Source organism: Brienomyrus brachyistius, chromosome 3 (genome assembly GCF_023856365.1).
Source record: "Brienomyrus brachyistius isolate T26 chromosome 3, BBRACH_0.4, whole genome shotgun sequence".
In the NCBI taxonomy this organism is placed as follows: domain Eukaryota; kingdom Metazoa; phylum Chordata; class Actinopteri; order Osteoglossiformes; family Mormyridae; genus Brienomyrus; species Brienomyrus brachyistius.
Window position 1 is genome coordinate 25,298,875 of NC_064535.1, and position 16,593 is coordinate 25,315,467.

Genomic DNA, 16,593 nt, shown 5'->3' on the forward strand with positions numbered 1-16,593 from the left:
CAGTGTTATCGTGCCACAGTGCTTCTCACGCTCTGGTATGAACCTAGAGAGTGATACCAACCCCATGGCACAAATGCCATTTTAAACACCGTGGTTGACGGGGGCCCTATCTGACCCAGGGGCTCGTGAGTAATTGAGGGGCTGAGGAGTGTGACTCAGCCTCTGCTGTGACGTTCGGTCACAGCTCAGACCTGGTTTTTTGGCACACTGCCCGTCCGCCGTCTTTTCTCCATTACGGCCGGAACATAACACAGTAGCTCCCACGGGACCATCCCATCCCTCTCCCTTACGGTCAGGAGAATAACACATCCCTCGCACCCCCCACCCCCCTCTGGAGACCCTATTTCAGGAAAGTGCGGGGGGCCGAACCTAAGCCCAGCCGAAAAAGAGACTTTTACGTGTTGGATGATTTCACAGGATGAGGATAATGCATAGGTGCTAAAAGAAAGATAATGTTATATGTGAAATACCCCCACTGGGGCATGTGTGTCAACCTGTACTTTACTTCTGGTTCAGTAATAAGAGTATTTCTTGAAATTAAGTCCCGTAACATTTATACCATTATGTATTGTGTTGCAATGCTTCATCTGAAAAAACAATGCTAACTGAGCACTGTGTAACAAATGCTATGTAGCACTGTGTATCAAATGCTATGTAGCACTGTATATCAGATGCTATGTAGCACTGTGTAACAAATGCTATGTAGCACTGTGTATCAAATGCTATGTAGCACTGTGTATCAAATGCTATGTAGTACTGTATAACAAATGCTATGTAGCACTGTGTATCAAATGCTATGTAGCACTGTATAACAAATGCTATGTAGCACTGTGTATCAAATGCTATGTAGCACTGTATAACAAATGCTATGTAGCACTGTGTATCAAATGCTATGTAGCACTGTATATCAGATGCTATGTAGCACTGTGTATCAAATGCTATGTAGCACTGTATATCAGATGCTATGTAGCAGTGTGTATCAAATGCTATGTAGCACTGTATATCAGATGCTATGTAGCACTGTGTATCAAATGCTATGTAGCACTGTATATCAGATGCTATGTAGCACTGTGTATCAAATGCTATGTAGCACTGTGTATCGAGTGCTACGTAGCACTGTGTATGAAATGCTATGTAGCACTGTATATCAGATGCTATGTAGCACTGTGTATCAAATGCTATGTAGCACATATGAAATGCATATGCTATGATGCTGTGTCCAAGTTTGATAATGGGAGGGACACAACTTAACAATTTAAATGCAATAGTCTATTTATTGGAAGGGGTGAAGCCAAATTAATATTGGGGGGACATGTCCTCCTGCCCCCCCCCACCCCGCACTTGCAACACCCCTGACTGTGCCTATGATTGGAAGGTCATTGGTTCAAATCCCCGAGTCAGCAGAGTGATGTCGCGTTGGGCTCTTGAGCAAGGCCCTTAATCCCAATTGCCCAGGGACTATTCGTCCTTGTCTTCTCAATTGGATAAAAGCATCTGTTAAATAAATAAAATGTAAGTATCTAAGCCAGTATATAATTTAGCATATATAATAGATGTCACATGTTTATTTAATGACTGGCTTGAACTGATGGCCTTCGCCTTTCGATTTTCTTTTCGAGCCTGAGCTTGAAGACGACATATGGAAGAGCCGCATGACTGCGCCCCACTGTCCTTCTGCTTCACCCCTGCGGCCCGCGGCTCGTGATGTACGTTTGATCTTCACGTACACCCAGAGATGCAGCGCCTCCTGAGTCTCCACACCCGTTGGACAGTGGAGTGGAAAAATGCTGAGAACCACGGGCAGGGCCAGCGCTCCTGGTGCCAAGCTGCGAAGACCCAGCAGGGGCGTGAATGAAAGGCCATGGGAACAGGGTAAGAGCATAACATGGGTGGGAAGTTCTCAGCGATGGGGGATGACTGAGGGCTCCCACAGGGCCACAGAACAGCAAAGATTCCTCCTATAAACAAAAGGAATCAGGGACACATGGTCCAGCATAGCCATCGCCACTGAAGAGTCAAAGAAAGCGCATCGCTCTAACTCACTGTCAATTTACATGAGTCAAAGCTGCATGAAGTATATATTTTGACAAGACTCACTGTCTCCATCAGCACTGTGCTTCACCATCAGGACTGTGCTTCACCATAAATATCGTGCTTCACCACAATTATCTGACCCATTCTAGGAATCAGTGCTTCACTACGGCTCATGGTCTTCCTTTTCAGGTAAGTAAACTACAAAAAAGTTATATACTGAAAGCTACTGACCACTATTGTAAAAATGAAACCCCTTTCTAGTCTCTGCAGCAGTAGCAATTCTCACAAGGCAGGCATGGCTGCAGTTTGACTCAACGCATCCGCACAGCAGCGACGACAGCCCACGCCAGGGGATGTTTCCACATGCGTCACTCACCAAATAAGCGTAAACAAATCGTGTGATGATGAAACGGTGCAGGATTACGTCTGACAGTGTCAGAATCGGGTGTCATTAATCAGCTCTGTCAGCCACAGAGTCGGCTGGGACATTGAAGATTATGGCTGATACATGAGGAGGATCCATTGCAGGCTGGAAGTCCAACAGAGGATGTTCGAGATCAGCACTGCCTGCTCTACATGAGAGGAAATGATACAGAGACTGACCTTTCTCACCAACATAATGTGATGTCTTATTTTAAGGGGTGGTTAAAGTTGACATGGTAAATATAGTAACTGCTTATGGTAGGTATTCATATTTAATGCAATATGTATTTTTGCATATTTCTTTCCGGCTTCACCAGTGGGCAGCAGATCAGAATAAAGCTAGATACACAGCATGCCGACGGCAAAAGAGCGGCACCGACCAAGACTGACGAACAGCCGGCTCCCATCGCCTGCCGTCGACTCCCGTCGTTTGTGAAAATTTGCGTTGGCGTGACTAAAGGTGATGCTTCGCATACAGATGGTTGACCAATCAGAGAGATCAGTGTCACAGACTAGCTCTGACACCGATCCAACTGGCCAAAACCGCACCGACAGTGACCAATCACGATGTGCCACACACAGTGGCACAGTCACCGACTGTCACCGACGCCCCAAAGGCTTCCTCTCCTGAACTAGGCTTTGAAGGGCCCACAAGGGCTGAACTGGAAGAGAAACTGATGTAGGGACCTGAAGGTCTGCTGTAGGTGCCTCCTGAGCGCTTACATGAGACCAAACTCCACCCAGCCACTCCCCGGGGTGAGGGACATTTCTCAAAGCAACACCATGACCAAGTGTGTGAGGTGAAGGTAACAGCAGTACAGCCGCAGTTCCAGTTGGCACTTGTGCTCTATTTGAGTCAATCCAAAAACAAACCCATTTCTGTTTTGTTGTGAGGACAGACGTATGCTGTTTTCAACTTGGTTCCACCTTGGTAAACTTACTCTCTCATTTGCATAACCAAGACTGCGTTTGGCCTTTTTTTTCTCAAGCAGCTGTTTCAAGTCTTAGCAATTCCAGCTAAATAGCACTTAAGGTTTATCCTCCTGCACACTTATACACTTGTATACACTGCCAGAACCAAACTGGACAGCGCGATGTAAAAGGCCCCTCGCGTAAATGCCCCCAGATCTCCACACACCGCCGTTAACCTGGAACGCAAATAGGCCAAACATCTGAATGAGCGCTTCGTTTCAGGCCACTGGCCGCCACAGACTCGGGCCCCTGTGGCGAGTCCAAGAGTACACGCTTTATTTCCGCTGCTTCTGCAGTTTTTTCCGTTAATGCAAGCACTGCTAAAGAAGGGGGCAGCCGGGTGGCATTCCTATGGCATTCTGGGTCTGGAGAAATAGCACGGCTTACTTCCTGTTGGCTGTCTGACCCTGACCGTAGATAAAAACATGTCTTATGTTTCTGTGATGGAAGTCAGACTGTTGGCAGAAATGTGTCTTTTCCCCTAAGGGCCTTAACCCTCTCCACTCTGCATTAGCGTCAATTTGCCCATACATGGGGAAAAAATGAGGGCAAAAGCTACCATAACTGACATCAGTCTGTGGAAAAACTCATTCCTTGGAATAGCAAAGAGATCCATGAGATAGGGGGCCTGGAACGAGGGATTTTATTGGCTCGCTTAGGGATTCGAAGGGGCAGCCAAGCTGGGCAAACATACAAACTGGAAATCCCCGAAAATGGAAATGCTGCTCCCAGACTGTCTCTCCCCAAAGAAGGACGGAACTACAATTACTGAATGACTGCAGGTGTGTAGATAGGCTCCCCTAAGGCACCGATTCTCCCGAAACATCCAGATCCTCGGTGCATCTCTCGTAGTCAACACTGCGTTGTTTTATAGAAACAGCGCCTGAGATTCACATGGGAACATATTTATAATCTTGGAGCTGATGGCTCTGTAGCCGTAACCATGATGCACACACATGGTATAATGTCATTCCCAGACTCAGGGCTCGTGGGTCACGGGTGAGTTCAAGGAAAGTACTATGTGAGGATGGGCCCTGAGCGACCAGGCAAATGGCTACAGAAATAGGAACAAGGCCGGCCGCTTCTCCCTGTAACATTTACTCGCTGACAGACAGGGCCTGGGAATCAGCACGACTCTCTGCTGCAGAACACTGTCCCTCTGACCATTAACGGTCCAAACCTGGGAACCAGGCGGCGCAGAGACACACCCTGTCTGGGTTCACACTAGTGAGTCTGCTAGCTGCCTGCACACATAAACAAAATATTGAACAGGATCCACTCCTGTCCCGCCCGGCAATTTGTTTGTTTTTCTGTTAATATTATTATCTGTTAATAATATTATATTATTATATTTATTCATTTCTCTACAATATTCTGTTTTCCTGATCTTCTACTTGTGTACTGTATGCTTTTTAATTAGTTTACACCACGTTTACATGCTTACACTATTTGCACTTTCTTGCACTTTGTTTCCACTTCGCACTGCATGTCTTTCGACTACATTCCTGCTGTATGTCCCAAATCTCCCCCTGGGATCTATAAAATTTAATGTTAATCTTAATTCGAACATGACTTTCTGAACTCTGGAATGGTATACAACCACGCATAAATCTCTATAAGTCCTACCCCCACCCCCACCTACCCAAAGAGCCCCCAGACACAGAAGCGGACAACGAAGTGGTGGTACTGCCCCCCCGGAACAAGAAAGTGGACTGCTCTTAGGCATCTCTGCGTCAGTGTATCATGTGCAGTTTGGGTCATATTCTGATCACAGACCCAGCCTGATGCAGGTTGTGTTTGAGGCCAACCATCTACAGGGACTATTGAAGGGGGATTGTTCAAATAAAGGAACCACCAGAAGCAGAAATATTGCCAAAGCGCTTTTCTCTTTGACAAAGTAAATGATTGTTCATCACTGCAAGATATTATTATAGTGTGTGTGGCGACTTCAACGTGATCCAAACTCCAGCTCAGTCAAGGATAACTAATGAAGAGCTCAACTGGAACTAAAACCAGCGTACCCACTGGATCACCAGGACCAGTATGAGATTAATCATTTCCCAGCAACCATTAATTAACAGAACTAGCTAAAATGTAACAGGTAAATCTGCGGTGACAGCAATGACATTGTACAATTAAGCTGTCAGCTACAGACACTGATGATTTTGCTCCTACCTTGTTGGGAATTATTGATTGAAAATGTAAAATGAGTAAAGCTCTATATACCCTATAACTCTCTTTCAAACACTTAGCTTTCCACAAACGTCAAGAGCAACATTAGATTTCTTAGCCTGCAAGCTACTAGTTTAAACCTTGAGTCTCCACCACTGAGACTGGCCTTTAGCTTGGGACTATTTTAATCCCTTTAGTGATGAGCTGCACAGGCAGCTTAAGGCTGTAACCCAAATGAATAGTTAATCACAAGGCAGAGTCAGACATCCTGCTGCTCTGATGCCATTCAGGCTCTTCTTTGAGGCCAACCACTTCTCATTGTTCACCAACCAAGTAAGGTGTCTTTCTTCACTCTCACACACTTTAGGATCAGAGCCCGACTTGACACGTGTAGGTTGAAGCCAGACAATGGTGGCACTTTTCGAAGGATTTCGCGGGGTCACCAGGGGGCGCACTATAGCAGGTTACCCCTTACTTTGAAGCTTGATATGAGTCTTTCCAAACCACATCAAAAATGCATAGCATTATGGCGTCTGCAACTTTACTCAGCTGTACTTGGATGCTATCTCCATTTCCATTGTCGATGTACCCAATGTAAACAGCAATACGTAGGAGTCGATCAAAGTCCTTTAGTCATGCAGTTGCATTGCAGATTTACTGAGGAAAGCAGTCGTCTCTGCCAAACGACTTTCACTTCAACACGCAATGGTGTGGCTTAATCCTGACCACGAGGCGTCTGCGCCAACGTCCAATATGAAGGGGATCTAGGGACTAAGGAGAGGGCTGCAACAGAAGGGAGTCAGTAAGATGATAACACACCATCTCTCTGTCATGCCCACACACAGCCACATACACTAGCAGACAAACCCACACTAGAATAATTTACACGCATCACTGGGCCACATTGGAGATCAGAATCCCAAAAATAAATGTTGCCTCCCCCGACCCATCCAACAGCCTTGAACCCCGTTGACCCTTGAGCGCTTCACCACTTGCTCCTGCTGGTTCTACATAAATCCCATAACAGAAGGCATGAGAACACCTCAGGTCACATGACCCTGCCTGATGCAACATCACTTCCTCTCTGGGGACCATATAGATATACCTCGTTTTAAGCTTTTTAATGTGTACAGGTGTGTACGAGATGTTCTATCAAGCAGTAGCAATATGAATGACAGGAAAAGAGAGGGAATGACAGAATGAGAGACCAAGGGAGAGACAGACTCATCCTGGTATGGGCCAGGGGTGATGTGCCCTTTCTTCCGAGCACAAATATCAGAAAGCCAACCCCCCCCCCCACCCCACCCTCCCTGGATGCTTCCTGAGCAGGTGAGAGAGAGAGAGAGAGAGAGAGACAGAGAGTTTAGAGACAGACAAGGATGGATGTCCAAGGGAGAAGAAAAGGTCAACATCTCGCTTGTTGAACCACTCCAGACGCATCACCTGCTGCTGGGCATCGTGCAGGAAATACAGTTCGGCTGGGGGTGGGCAGGGGGGGGGGAGGGGGGTGCCATCATAAGCAGGCAATCACGCGAGCAGGCTCGGAGGTCAAGGAGGTTCAGCGTGCACCCACCTGCCGGCCCAGCGCTAGAGAAGCTAAAGGCTAATCAGCTGGCCGCACTTGTTGATGACTGGCGATAATTATGGTGCCATCTGGTTCGGGCGGCTTCTGGCTGGGTGTCGCCTGCATGATGTGCGCGGGGCTCCAGTGAGCCGGCGGCCGTCGGTGCCAGAGGGGAGTGCTGCTGGGTCACGAGCACGCTAAGGCCACGTGAATCACGATGGTAAGCAATGACCTGCACAAGAAGCTCCATTTGCATGCGTTAGGACTAAGCATGCTTTTGCTAATCTCATATTCAAGACCTTACTGCAGCCCTCTGCTTGCATGTGTGTGTGTGCGTGCATGGTGCTGTCATCATCAAAGCTGAGTGGTGTGGATATTCACTATTATTAGCACTATGGACAAATGTGTATCAAATTGTTTTTCGGTAACACCACTTGATGATATAGTATTATACTATTATCTATGTATTAAACTAGCCTAAGTTACACACTGATCTCATCTCATTGTTAATGAATCGTGACGCATCTTTCATCCCAAGCAGTTACTATACTTGTTATCCATCCATCCATCCATCCATTTTCCAAGCCGCTTATCCTACTGGGTCGCAGGGTATACTTGTTATTGTATCTGTTAATCCTGTAAACCTTTGTGAACTACTGAAGGAACTACTGAGGAACTGCTGAAGGAACAAGTCATGAACGTCACAACTGAAATACCGACCTCATGTTTGTTCATCATTAATGAACCGTGATGCATCTTTTATCTCAAGTAGCGACTATATTTGTTCGTGATTTGTATTTTAGTACTGTGTTATTACTAAGAATGTGTGACCCGTCAAGTAAAGTGTTATCTATTTTATCGTATTAAGTACCCCAGACCCTGTTTCCTGTTCCTCCAGGATGGTCTTGTACTCGAGGAAGAAACCTACAGGAAACCCTGCGCCCACAGTTAACACCCGCATGCAAGTGTTCCCTCAAAGCCACTGACTCAACCCTGACACGGACACTGTGCTAACACTCGCCAACTGCCGCGAGCAGAACGAGAAGTCAAGGGAAGGCGTCTGGCTCAGCGGAGTGGATTACACTGACGAGGAGAACCAGAATGCTCCCCCAACCCCCAAGCACCCCCCCATCCCTCACTTGAGATCCTCTTATTTCTGCACTGACAACACAGACAGGAAGTGCTTGAGAAAGCGAGGGAAGAAACGTGTGAGGAAGGGGCAGAAGTCAGCGCTGGGAACTGGATGAGACGTGCATGATGGGAAAAGAGGGACTCGGGAGGAACAGAGCTGTTTCGAGGTCTCGCCTGCACCAAATAATCGCTCCCATTTATAAATGCATCACCCTGACACATTTGTAGATTAATTCATTGCTTAAAAAAGACTTTTTAGGACTGTGCACAAAAGGCTGATAGTCTCCCTCTAGAGGCCAAGAAAGTAGGTAGCAGCCAAAATTTCTTATGCATTACTGCCACCTTGTGGCACTTCTATAAAATCAGTCATCTGTTTTTTTTTCTCCAGGCTTTATTTTATGATGGATGAGTGCTGTTTCTAAAAGCACATTTTTATCTTCGAAATGAAAAGAATCGTTCTTGTTTCACAAAACGCCTGTCTGTTCAGGTGCGTCATCCCTTCTCAGTAATCTGGGACCAAATGGGTATTGAGCGATCTGGCACAGAAACGCCACATTATTTTGTAGGGCTTGTTTGGCTTTCGGATACATGCGGGAGCTTCCATCAACGATGGCATTGATAAAAGGTCAGCCGGGGAAAAAATGAGGGCCAAAGCTACCATAACTGACAAGAGTCTGTGAAGACCTCGTTCTTTGGAATAGCAAAGAGATCCATGAGATATGGGGCTCCAGTGCAACTTTACTTAGCTGTAAGTACTTTACTTAGTTTTTTCTTCTGAGAGAAAGCAGATGGAGAGAGGCGTGTACACAAGTGTTTAAGGACGTGGACATGTGGGCAAGAAAGTGGCAGGTCCAAGTCCCAGAGGATCGCAGCTGAAAAGCAATGAAGGAAGGTAGTTAGCGTCACCGTACACATTTGGTGGAAAACAAAAGTGAACGCTGTGTAGGTCACCTCTGTTATAATAATGATCACTGAGGTTTATGGTTGATTTGAGATTTATGCAGGGCTATCCTGGGCAGCGTCAGAGGGGCATGGCAACCCGGGCAGATTCAAAGAGAAATGGCAACCCTGACAGATTCAGAGGGGCATGGCAACCTGGGCAGATTCAGAGAGGAATGGCAACCCAGACAGATTCAGAGGGGCATGGCAACCTGGGCAGATTCATAGAGGGATGGCAACCCAGACAGATTCAGAGGGGCATGGCAACCCGGGCAGATTCAGAGGGGAATGGCTACCATGGCCGATTCAGAGAGGAATGGCAACCCAGGCAGATTCAGTGGGGCATGGCAACCCGGGCAGATTCAGAGAGGTATGGCAACCCGGACAGAATCAAGGGGCATGGCATCCCGGACAGATTCAGAGGGGCATGGCAACCCTGGCAGATTCAGAGGGGTATGGCTACCTTGGCCGATTCAGAGGGGCATGGCTGACCGGGCAGAATCAGAGGTGCATGGCAACCCGGGCAGATTCAGAGAGGAATGGCAACCCGGACAGAATCAAGGGGCATGACATCCCGGACAGATTCAGAGCGGCATGGCAACCCAGGCAGATTCAGAGGGGCCCAGTACTTAACAAGGGGCCTTGAATACATAAACCATAGGGGCCTCAAGCTGACATTTTGTTTGTGGGCCCCAAATCTCTAGGTACACCCCTGCCTACCTCCAGTGGCCTTTGCAGGTTATATAGAACACAGATCCCTCCTCAGTGGAGCCACAAGCAGAGAAAATCATAAACACAAAATGGTCCAAAAAAAAATAGCCACGTCTGCCCAGACACCTACTGAACAGAATCAGCGCTGACAGGCAGATGAAGACCCTCACGTGTCCCACTGGTAATGTGTTCTGGAGCAGAGCCCCAGGTTGGCTCCCAGCCCCTCTCCCACTCTTCCCCAGGCCGGGGGGGGGGGGGGGGGGGGGTTCTGTCAGCATGATATAACCATTATTACCGGCTACACTAAACACAAAGCCCTGGAGGACTACATCATAACCGGCGCACAGACATGCATCAGGCATCCTTTAGAAGATACAAAAAATAGGCGACAGCAGCAAATTAGCAAGGGGGCTGTAAAGCGAGTAAAGATGGAGTGAGGAAGCTGCAGGGATACGGGAACCTCATCGGACCGATGGGAGAAGGCGAAGGTGCGTCAAGCGGCGCTCCTCGGGCGGCCGACGGTACCCCCGCACACCCCTCTTCCGTGCCCCCTGCGGCTCCCTCTGCTCCATTAAGCTGCATTTTCAAAAGCACTGGTGGGGGGAGAGACAGTGACATGCACCAAAGCTAATTTGAGGCCTTCATTTCCGCCAGCTCCCACCACCCCCCCCCCAGCTGACAAGGCAGCTAATTATGCCCCAGGTCCCGGGATGAAAGTGGCGGGCGGAGCTGAGGACGGCAGATCGTCAGCGAGCTGGAAGGAGCGCGTAGCTGTGACAGGGACCCGCGGCGGGGGGGCGGGGCCACTATCTGTCTCACAAGGGACAGTCAAGTGGCCGTGATAGTGCACGTTTATTTATTCCACCTGTTCCTCGTTCCCTCCAAAAGCAGTCGCGTGCTCTGCGTTTGTTTACGCCTGAGCCAGCTGTCAGAGCGACACGCACAATATCTGTGTTTATTTTGTATAGCTGTTTTGTTCTTTCTTTCATTCTTGATCTTTTTTTCCTGCATGTGAAGCACTTTGAGCTGCATCTCATATACGAAGGGTGCTATATAAATAAAGACTTTTTTTCTTACTCTTTGCTGCGGTTATTTCTTTGTGTATCTGGACAGTCTTTGTTGCTTTGTTGTCCTGCCGCCCCCCCCCCCCCCCCCCCCCCGATTCCATTCGTCCCTGAAAAAAAAGCATCTACAATAAAGCCCATCTCATGTGGTTGTTTGCCCAGCTGCCCACGCTTACCCAAAAACAGCTACATGCGGCTGATAACTGCATGCCGCACGTGGTACGGTCATCCGGGGTAACCAAACACGATTCTGAAGCCCTTCTGCACCCACCCGCAGTTCCACTTCATTAAATCGCTTGTGATTTTCTCATTTAAACATGCATTCCTAAAATTCTTTGTCGATTCTAATGAGGTCAGCCTAATTAGTATTTCTACTTCAGATGATAGGTGGTATCTGAACTAAAGCCAACCAGGGCACTCTGGAACAACCTGTGTCGAAGGAAACAAGCCTACAAGTTGTACTGCATCACAGTCAGCAATTCAGTGATCTCAGGAGGCTTCAGCAGGACCTCACCACATTCAGCACAGGATCCAAACATCTTTAAGGCAGGTAGAGCAGTACAGTGTCAGTCAGGCTCAAAATGAGCCTGTTCACAATCAGACCCACAAATGACTCCTTGGGGGTGTGAGTGTGGACCTTATATTTACAGCAATATCTCATTTTATACTAGACAGCCTCACCACTGGACACCTTTTTACCTCCAGCAGGAATAAATCAAACCTACTGCAATAACGTCTTTTCCTGCTGAGAATAATTTCCAATTCTCATTTTTTTTCCCCTCTAATAATTCTTACAAAATATTGTGGTTAAAAATAAAAAGTACTACCTATTTCTAACCACATAGAACAGAAATTATACCTATTTCAGTTATAAACATCCACATTTCTGTTTTTCAAACATATTTTATTTTCTAAGGATAAATTCGAGAGGTGAATTTGCTTCCTGGTCTATACCGTGTTAACAGAACTCTGTATTACTAGATTTATAAACACACTTTCTAACTGAAATATTCAACTGGTGCTAACATACAGAAGGACACACACATCGGCATATGTGGTTAATAAGACTATATGCTTTATATTATAACAGACGAAACGTTTCTTATTTTCCAGGCACGTAACTTCACAGAGGATTAATGGCGCCCTCTGGTGTCACCATTGGTGTGGGCCATTAGCACCGAAAATTTCGTATGGTAAATGACTGAATTAAACCGGTCTTCATTTAAGATATGCTAAAACCGTTTTCGATTTTATTTAGAGCATTGCATCGCTCATCTGCACAATACGAAGTCAGTCTCTTCATCTCGGCATTGAGGTGGGTGGACAGCACAAGGGTGCAATTTGAACGTTTTAAAATGCAAGATCTTCGAGTGATTTTCCTTCCCTTCTTCGATTTTTTTTAACTGCAGTAAATATGGAAGGAATCTACGTCATTCAAAACCTTGCAACAGAAGGTGCAGGCAGGAAACAAGGATGAACGATTGAGTTTACTCAAAGACCTTCTTGGGGGAACACAGGGCTGGAGAGAACTCTGGACTGGATGTCATTCGTCAAAGAGAGCAGCCAAGCACAGACTCAACCACACATTACGGCCAATTTAGGGATGCCAGTCAGGATGTTTTATCTGCATGTTTTCGGACTGAAGGAGGGACCAAAATAAACCGGCACCACACAGTGAAAACATGCGAACTCCCACACAGAGAAGGGACGAGAGGTCATTTAACATATATACACATTTTTCAAACGTGCTGCGGTCTAAAGTTGTCAAGATCAAACCTGCGTGTTCATCTGCGAAACTTTCTATATATTATAAAAAAATCAACTGTGTCTTACATGCGAAGCAAGCATGTAAGAAATATACACTGTCTTTTCGGACATTTCATTGTAACCCATCTCGAAACCCTGAGACATATTTTTAAGATGAACAGTTTCGGATAGTTACAGCGGAAAATAAATTATAATAATAAAAAAACTTCCACATATGTGCTAATTGTTGAGCAGCCGGTGCTACAAAACATCACAGCAAGAAGCGCCCAAAAGCTCACAATGCGCCCAAAGCTCACAATGCCGCCACCTAGTGACCGTCCGTTGATCTCATGTGAATTTCCATCAACGTCATGGATGGGAAGTAAGGACTGGCTAGAACTTAGAAGTTGTGGATTTTGATCAGTACATCACCTACGATCTCTCAATTTTTTTCTCGTGTAACTCCTACCACTCACTTATTGAAGGTCTTTTAACATTTTCATTTATTTGTTGGTTCAATGGGTTGGCTGTGAAAGACAAGAATAGTCTTGCATTTTGCGTAGTGAATTCAGTGTAATGCCCTCATTTCGCTGCTATTATGCTCCCTTCGAGAAAACAAATCTTTACTCCAAGTCCTTCATTCCTTCTGCTATCAGGCTGCTTAATGCAGAAAGTAGTCAGGTTAACCCTTTAAATCATAATACTAATATTACAAGGTGCATTCTTCTGTTCCTTTTGTTGTACTTTTTGTTTGTTCATCTGTTCATTCATTTATTCATTCATTCATTTTTCTTCTCTCACTCAGACCCAAGCGTATCAGAGTGAGTCCACTGCTTGTGTCCTTGTATCCATATGCTGATCTGTTGTCTATGTTGTCTGTTGTTCTGTATTGAGTTTTATTTATGTGGATTGGGTTGGTAGTGGAAGTGAATTGCTCTTCTTATACCTGCGTGGAACAATTTAACACGTACACATTTATATTTCATTTGCAGGTGCACATTTGGTTATTTTGTATTCTGTCCCTGTGTATATGTGTATAAACGTGATTTATTTGCATAACAAATGCTTTATTGTACCATTTGAACAAAAATGCACCTTTTACGTTGTATCAAAATGACAGATGTTTCATCTCTTGTAAACAGTCACTTTTATATACGAAAGTAACTTGCCTCGCATCTCTAGCATTGGTGGTTCGAGTCCCCTATGTATGTGCATGGAGTATGCATGTTCTATTCATGGCTGTGGGTACTATGCTTTCCTTCTGCAGTCCAAAACCACAGTCAAGCAGATTTAATCTCCCAGGGATTAGGGGTTTGAACCATACAAAAGTCTGGGCCAGTGGGTTTTGTTTACAAAGCGTTTCCTTCCACAGTCCAAAAACACTGTAAGCTGAATTGGTATGTCTCAGGGATGGATTACGGACCGGGCCAGCGGGGCCGCTGCCCAGGGGCCCTTGGGGAGCACTGGTATTCCATGCAGATTATCCCCTGATTTGTGCTGTATATTTCCTAGAATAGGATGGATAGCTCTAGGATGGATGGATAGATGGATGGATTATTATTGTCGTTGCAGTTTATTCTATGCTTTTCAATCAAGTTGCTGTTAAGGTGTACTGTTTAAAATATTTCATGAACTGCCTGGAGTTTTTATTAGCATATTTTAGCAATGTAATATATAATATTAATAGTGAGAGCTGCAGACGATAAGATGAAATATTTGCCCTCCAGTGAAGGACATTTGTCTGTAACTTCATTGAATGTTATTTTAACATCGACCGAACAGCTGCGGTTATTTGCATTTTTCTTCTGTTTTGGCCAGCTGTGAGTGTATGTTTTTGGTTTCTTTCCATTTTAGAGCACCGTTGGGACAGATTGTTTGTCAAGCAAAGGGAGATCATGTTCCCAAACACAGATTTTTTTCCCCAAGTATAAAGTTAAGGCAGATTTTCAGCTGATAAAACACAATAGATCTGAAAGAAAAATAAGATGTCTGGCTGTATTTCTAGTCAGTGTTTTCGGTGACATTTGCTGTAGGTCTTAATCTTCATGGAGGGCACACAACACACATCAGAGAATGTCAGTCTGTACACCCAGTCCCCACATTTGTACACCTCATATTTCCATTGTCCTCTGCATTATCTTTGCAAAGCAATTTTCATGTAATGTTGTCTTGCATGTCGCTTAGTTAATCTGCCCATTCCTCCTGGGAGACCAAAAGATGTTTTGCCACAGTTAACCCAGAACTCACACTCAACACATACACTATATAGACAAAGTTACTGGGACGTACCTCTTAATCATTGATTTCAGGGGTTTCATTCAGACCCATTGCCACAGATGCCTAAAATCAAGCGACGAGCCATGCAGTCAGGTTTGCAAACATTTGTAAAGAGTAGATCATTTTGAAGAGCTCGGTGAATTGTCATAGGATGCCACCTTTGCCGTAAGTCATTTCACGAAATTTCTTCCCTGCTTATTAGTCCATGGTGAACTGTAAGTAGTATTATTGGAAAATAAGGATCAGTGATGAAGTGACCACATAAAGTAACAGAGTGGGGTTGTTCAGTTCGAGGCACACAGCGCATATAAGTCACCAACGCTCTGTTTACTCAATAACTACAGAGTTCCAGACTTCCTCTGGCATTAACCCCAGCAGGAAAAATGTGCACTGGGAGCTTCATGGAATGGGCTTCCATGGCCGAAGATCTGCATGCAAGCCTCACATCACCAAGTGCAATGCCAAGTGTCAGATCTAGTGGTGTAAAGCACGCTGCCACTGGACACTGGAGCAGTGGAAAATGTGTTCTGTAGAGTGATGAATCACGATTCTCTGTCTGGCAGTCTGATGGATGAGTTTTAGTTTGGCAGATGCCAGGAGAACGTTACCTGCACTGTGCCAAGTGTAAAGTTTGGTGGAGGAGGGATAATGGTATGGGGTTGTTTTTCAGGGTTAGGGCTTGGCCCCTTAGTTCCAGTGAAGTGAACTTAATACTTCAGCATACCAAGACATTATGGAGAATTTTATACTTCCAACTTTGTGGAAGGTTTTGGGAAAGGCCATTTTCTGTTCCAGCATGACTGTGCCCAAGTGCACAAGGCAAGGTCCATAAAGACATGGTTGGATGAGTGGATGAGTTTTGTGTGGAAGAACTTGACTGGCCCGCACAGAGCCCTGACCTCAACTCCATCAAACACCTTCGGAATGAACCAGATTGGAGATTGTGAGCCAGGCCCTCATGTCCAATATCACTGCCTGACCTAACAAATGTTCTTCTGGATGAATGGACAGAAATTCCCACAGACACACTCCAAAATCTTCTGGAAAACATTCCCAGAAGAGTGGCAGCTGGTACAAGTGCAAAGAGGGAACCAACTCCGTATTGAGGCCTATGGATTTAGAATGGAATGTCATAAAAGTTCCTATAGCCAGGCATCCCAATACTTTTGTCCATATAATATAGCAATTGGCTTATTATAACTTTTAAAATATGTTTATATCATTTAACTGTTTAGGTAGCCACTCCGTGGCAGTCACCCCATTCGGCAAAATAGGCAACTGCGTAGGGCGCCACCTGCTGAGGGGTTGCTCACATAGCAATCGCCATGCACAAGCACATGGGCCTTGTCCGGCACTAAGGCCACTGAATGCTCTGATCAATATAACAATTTGTTTGATTTAAAAAACCTAACTTTATGAAATTCATAATGAGGTGTTTTGAAACTTGCACAAGGATACACCCCAAATTAGCTACAAATTAGTTCGATTTTCCACTCGAACAGCCTGGTCTTAGAGGACTCAGTGCTGACAGGACTACTGACTGCTAGGGATGCAGACTAT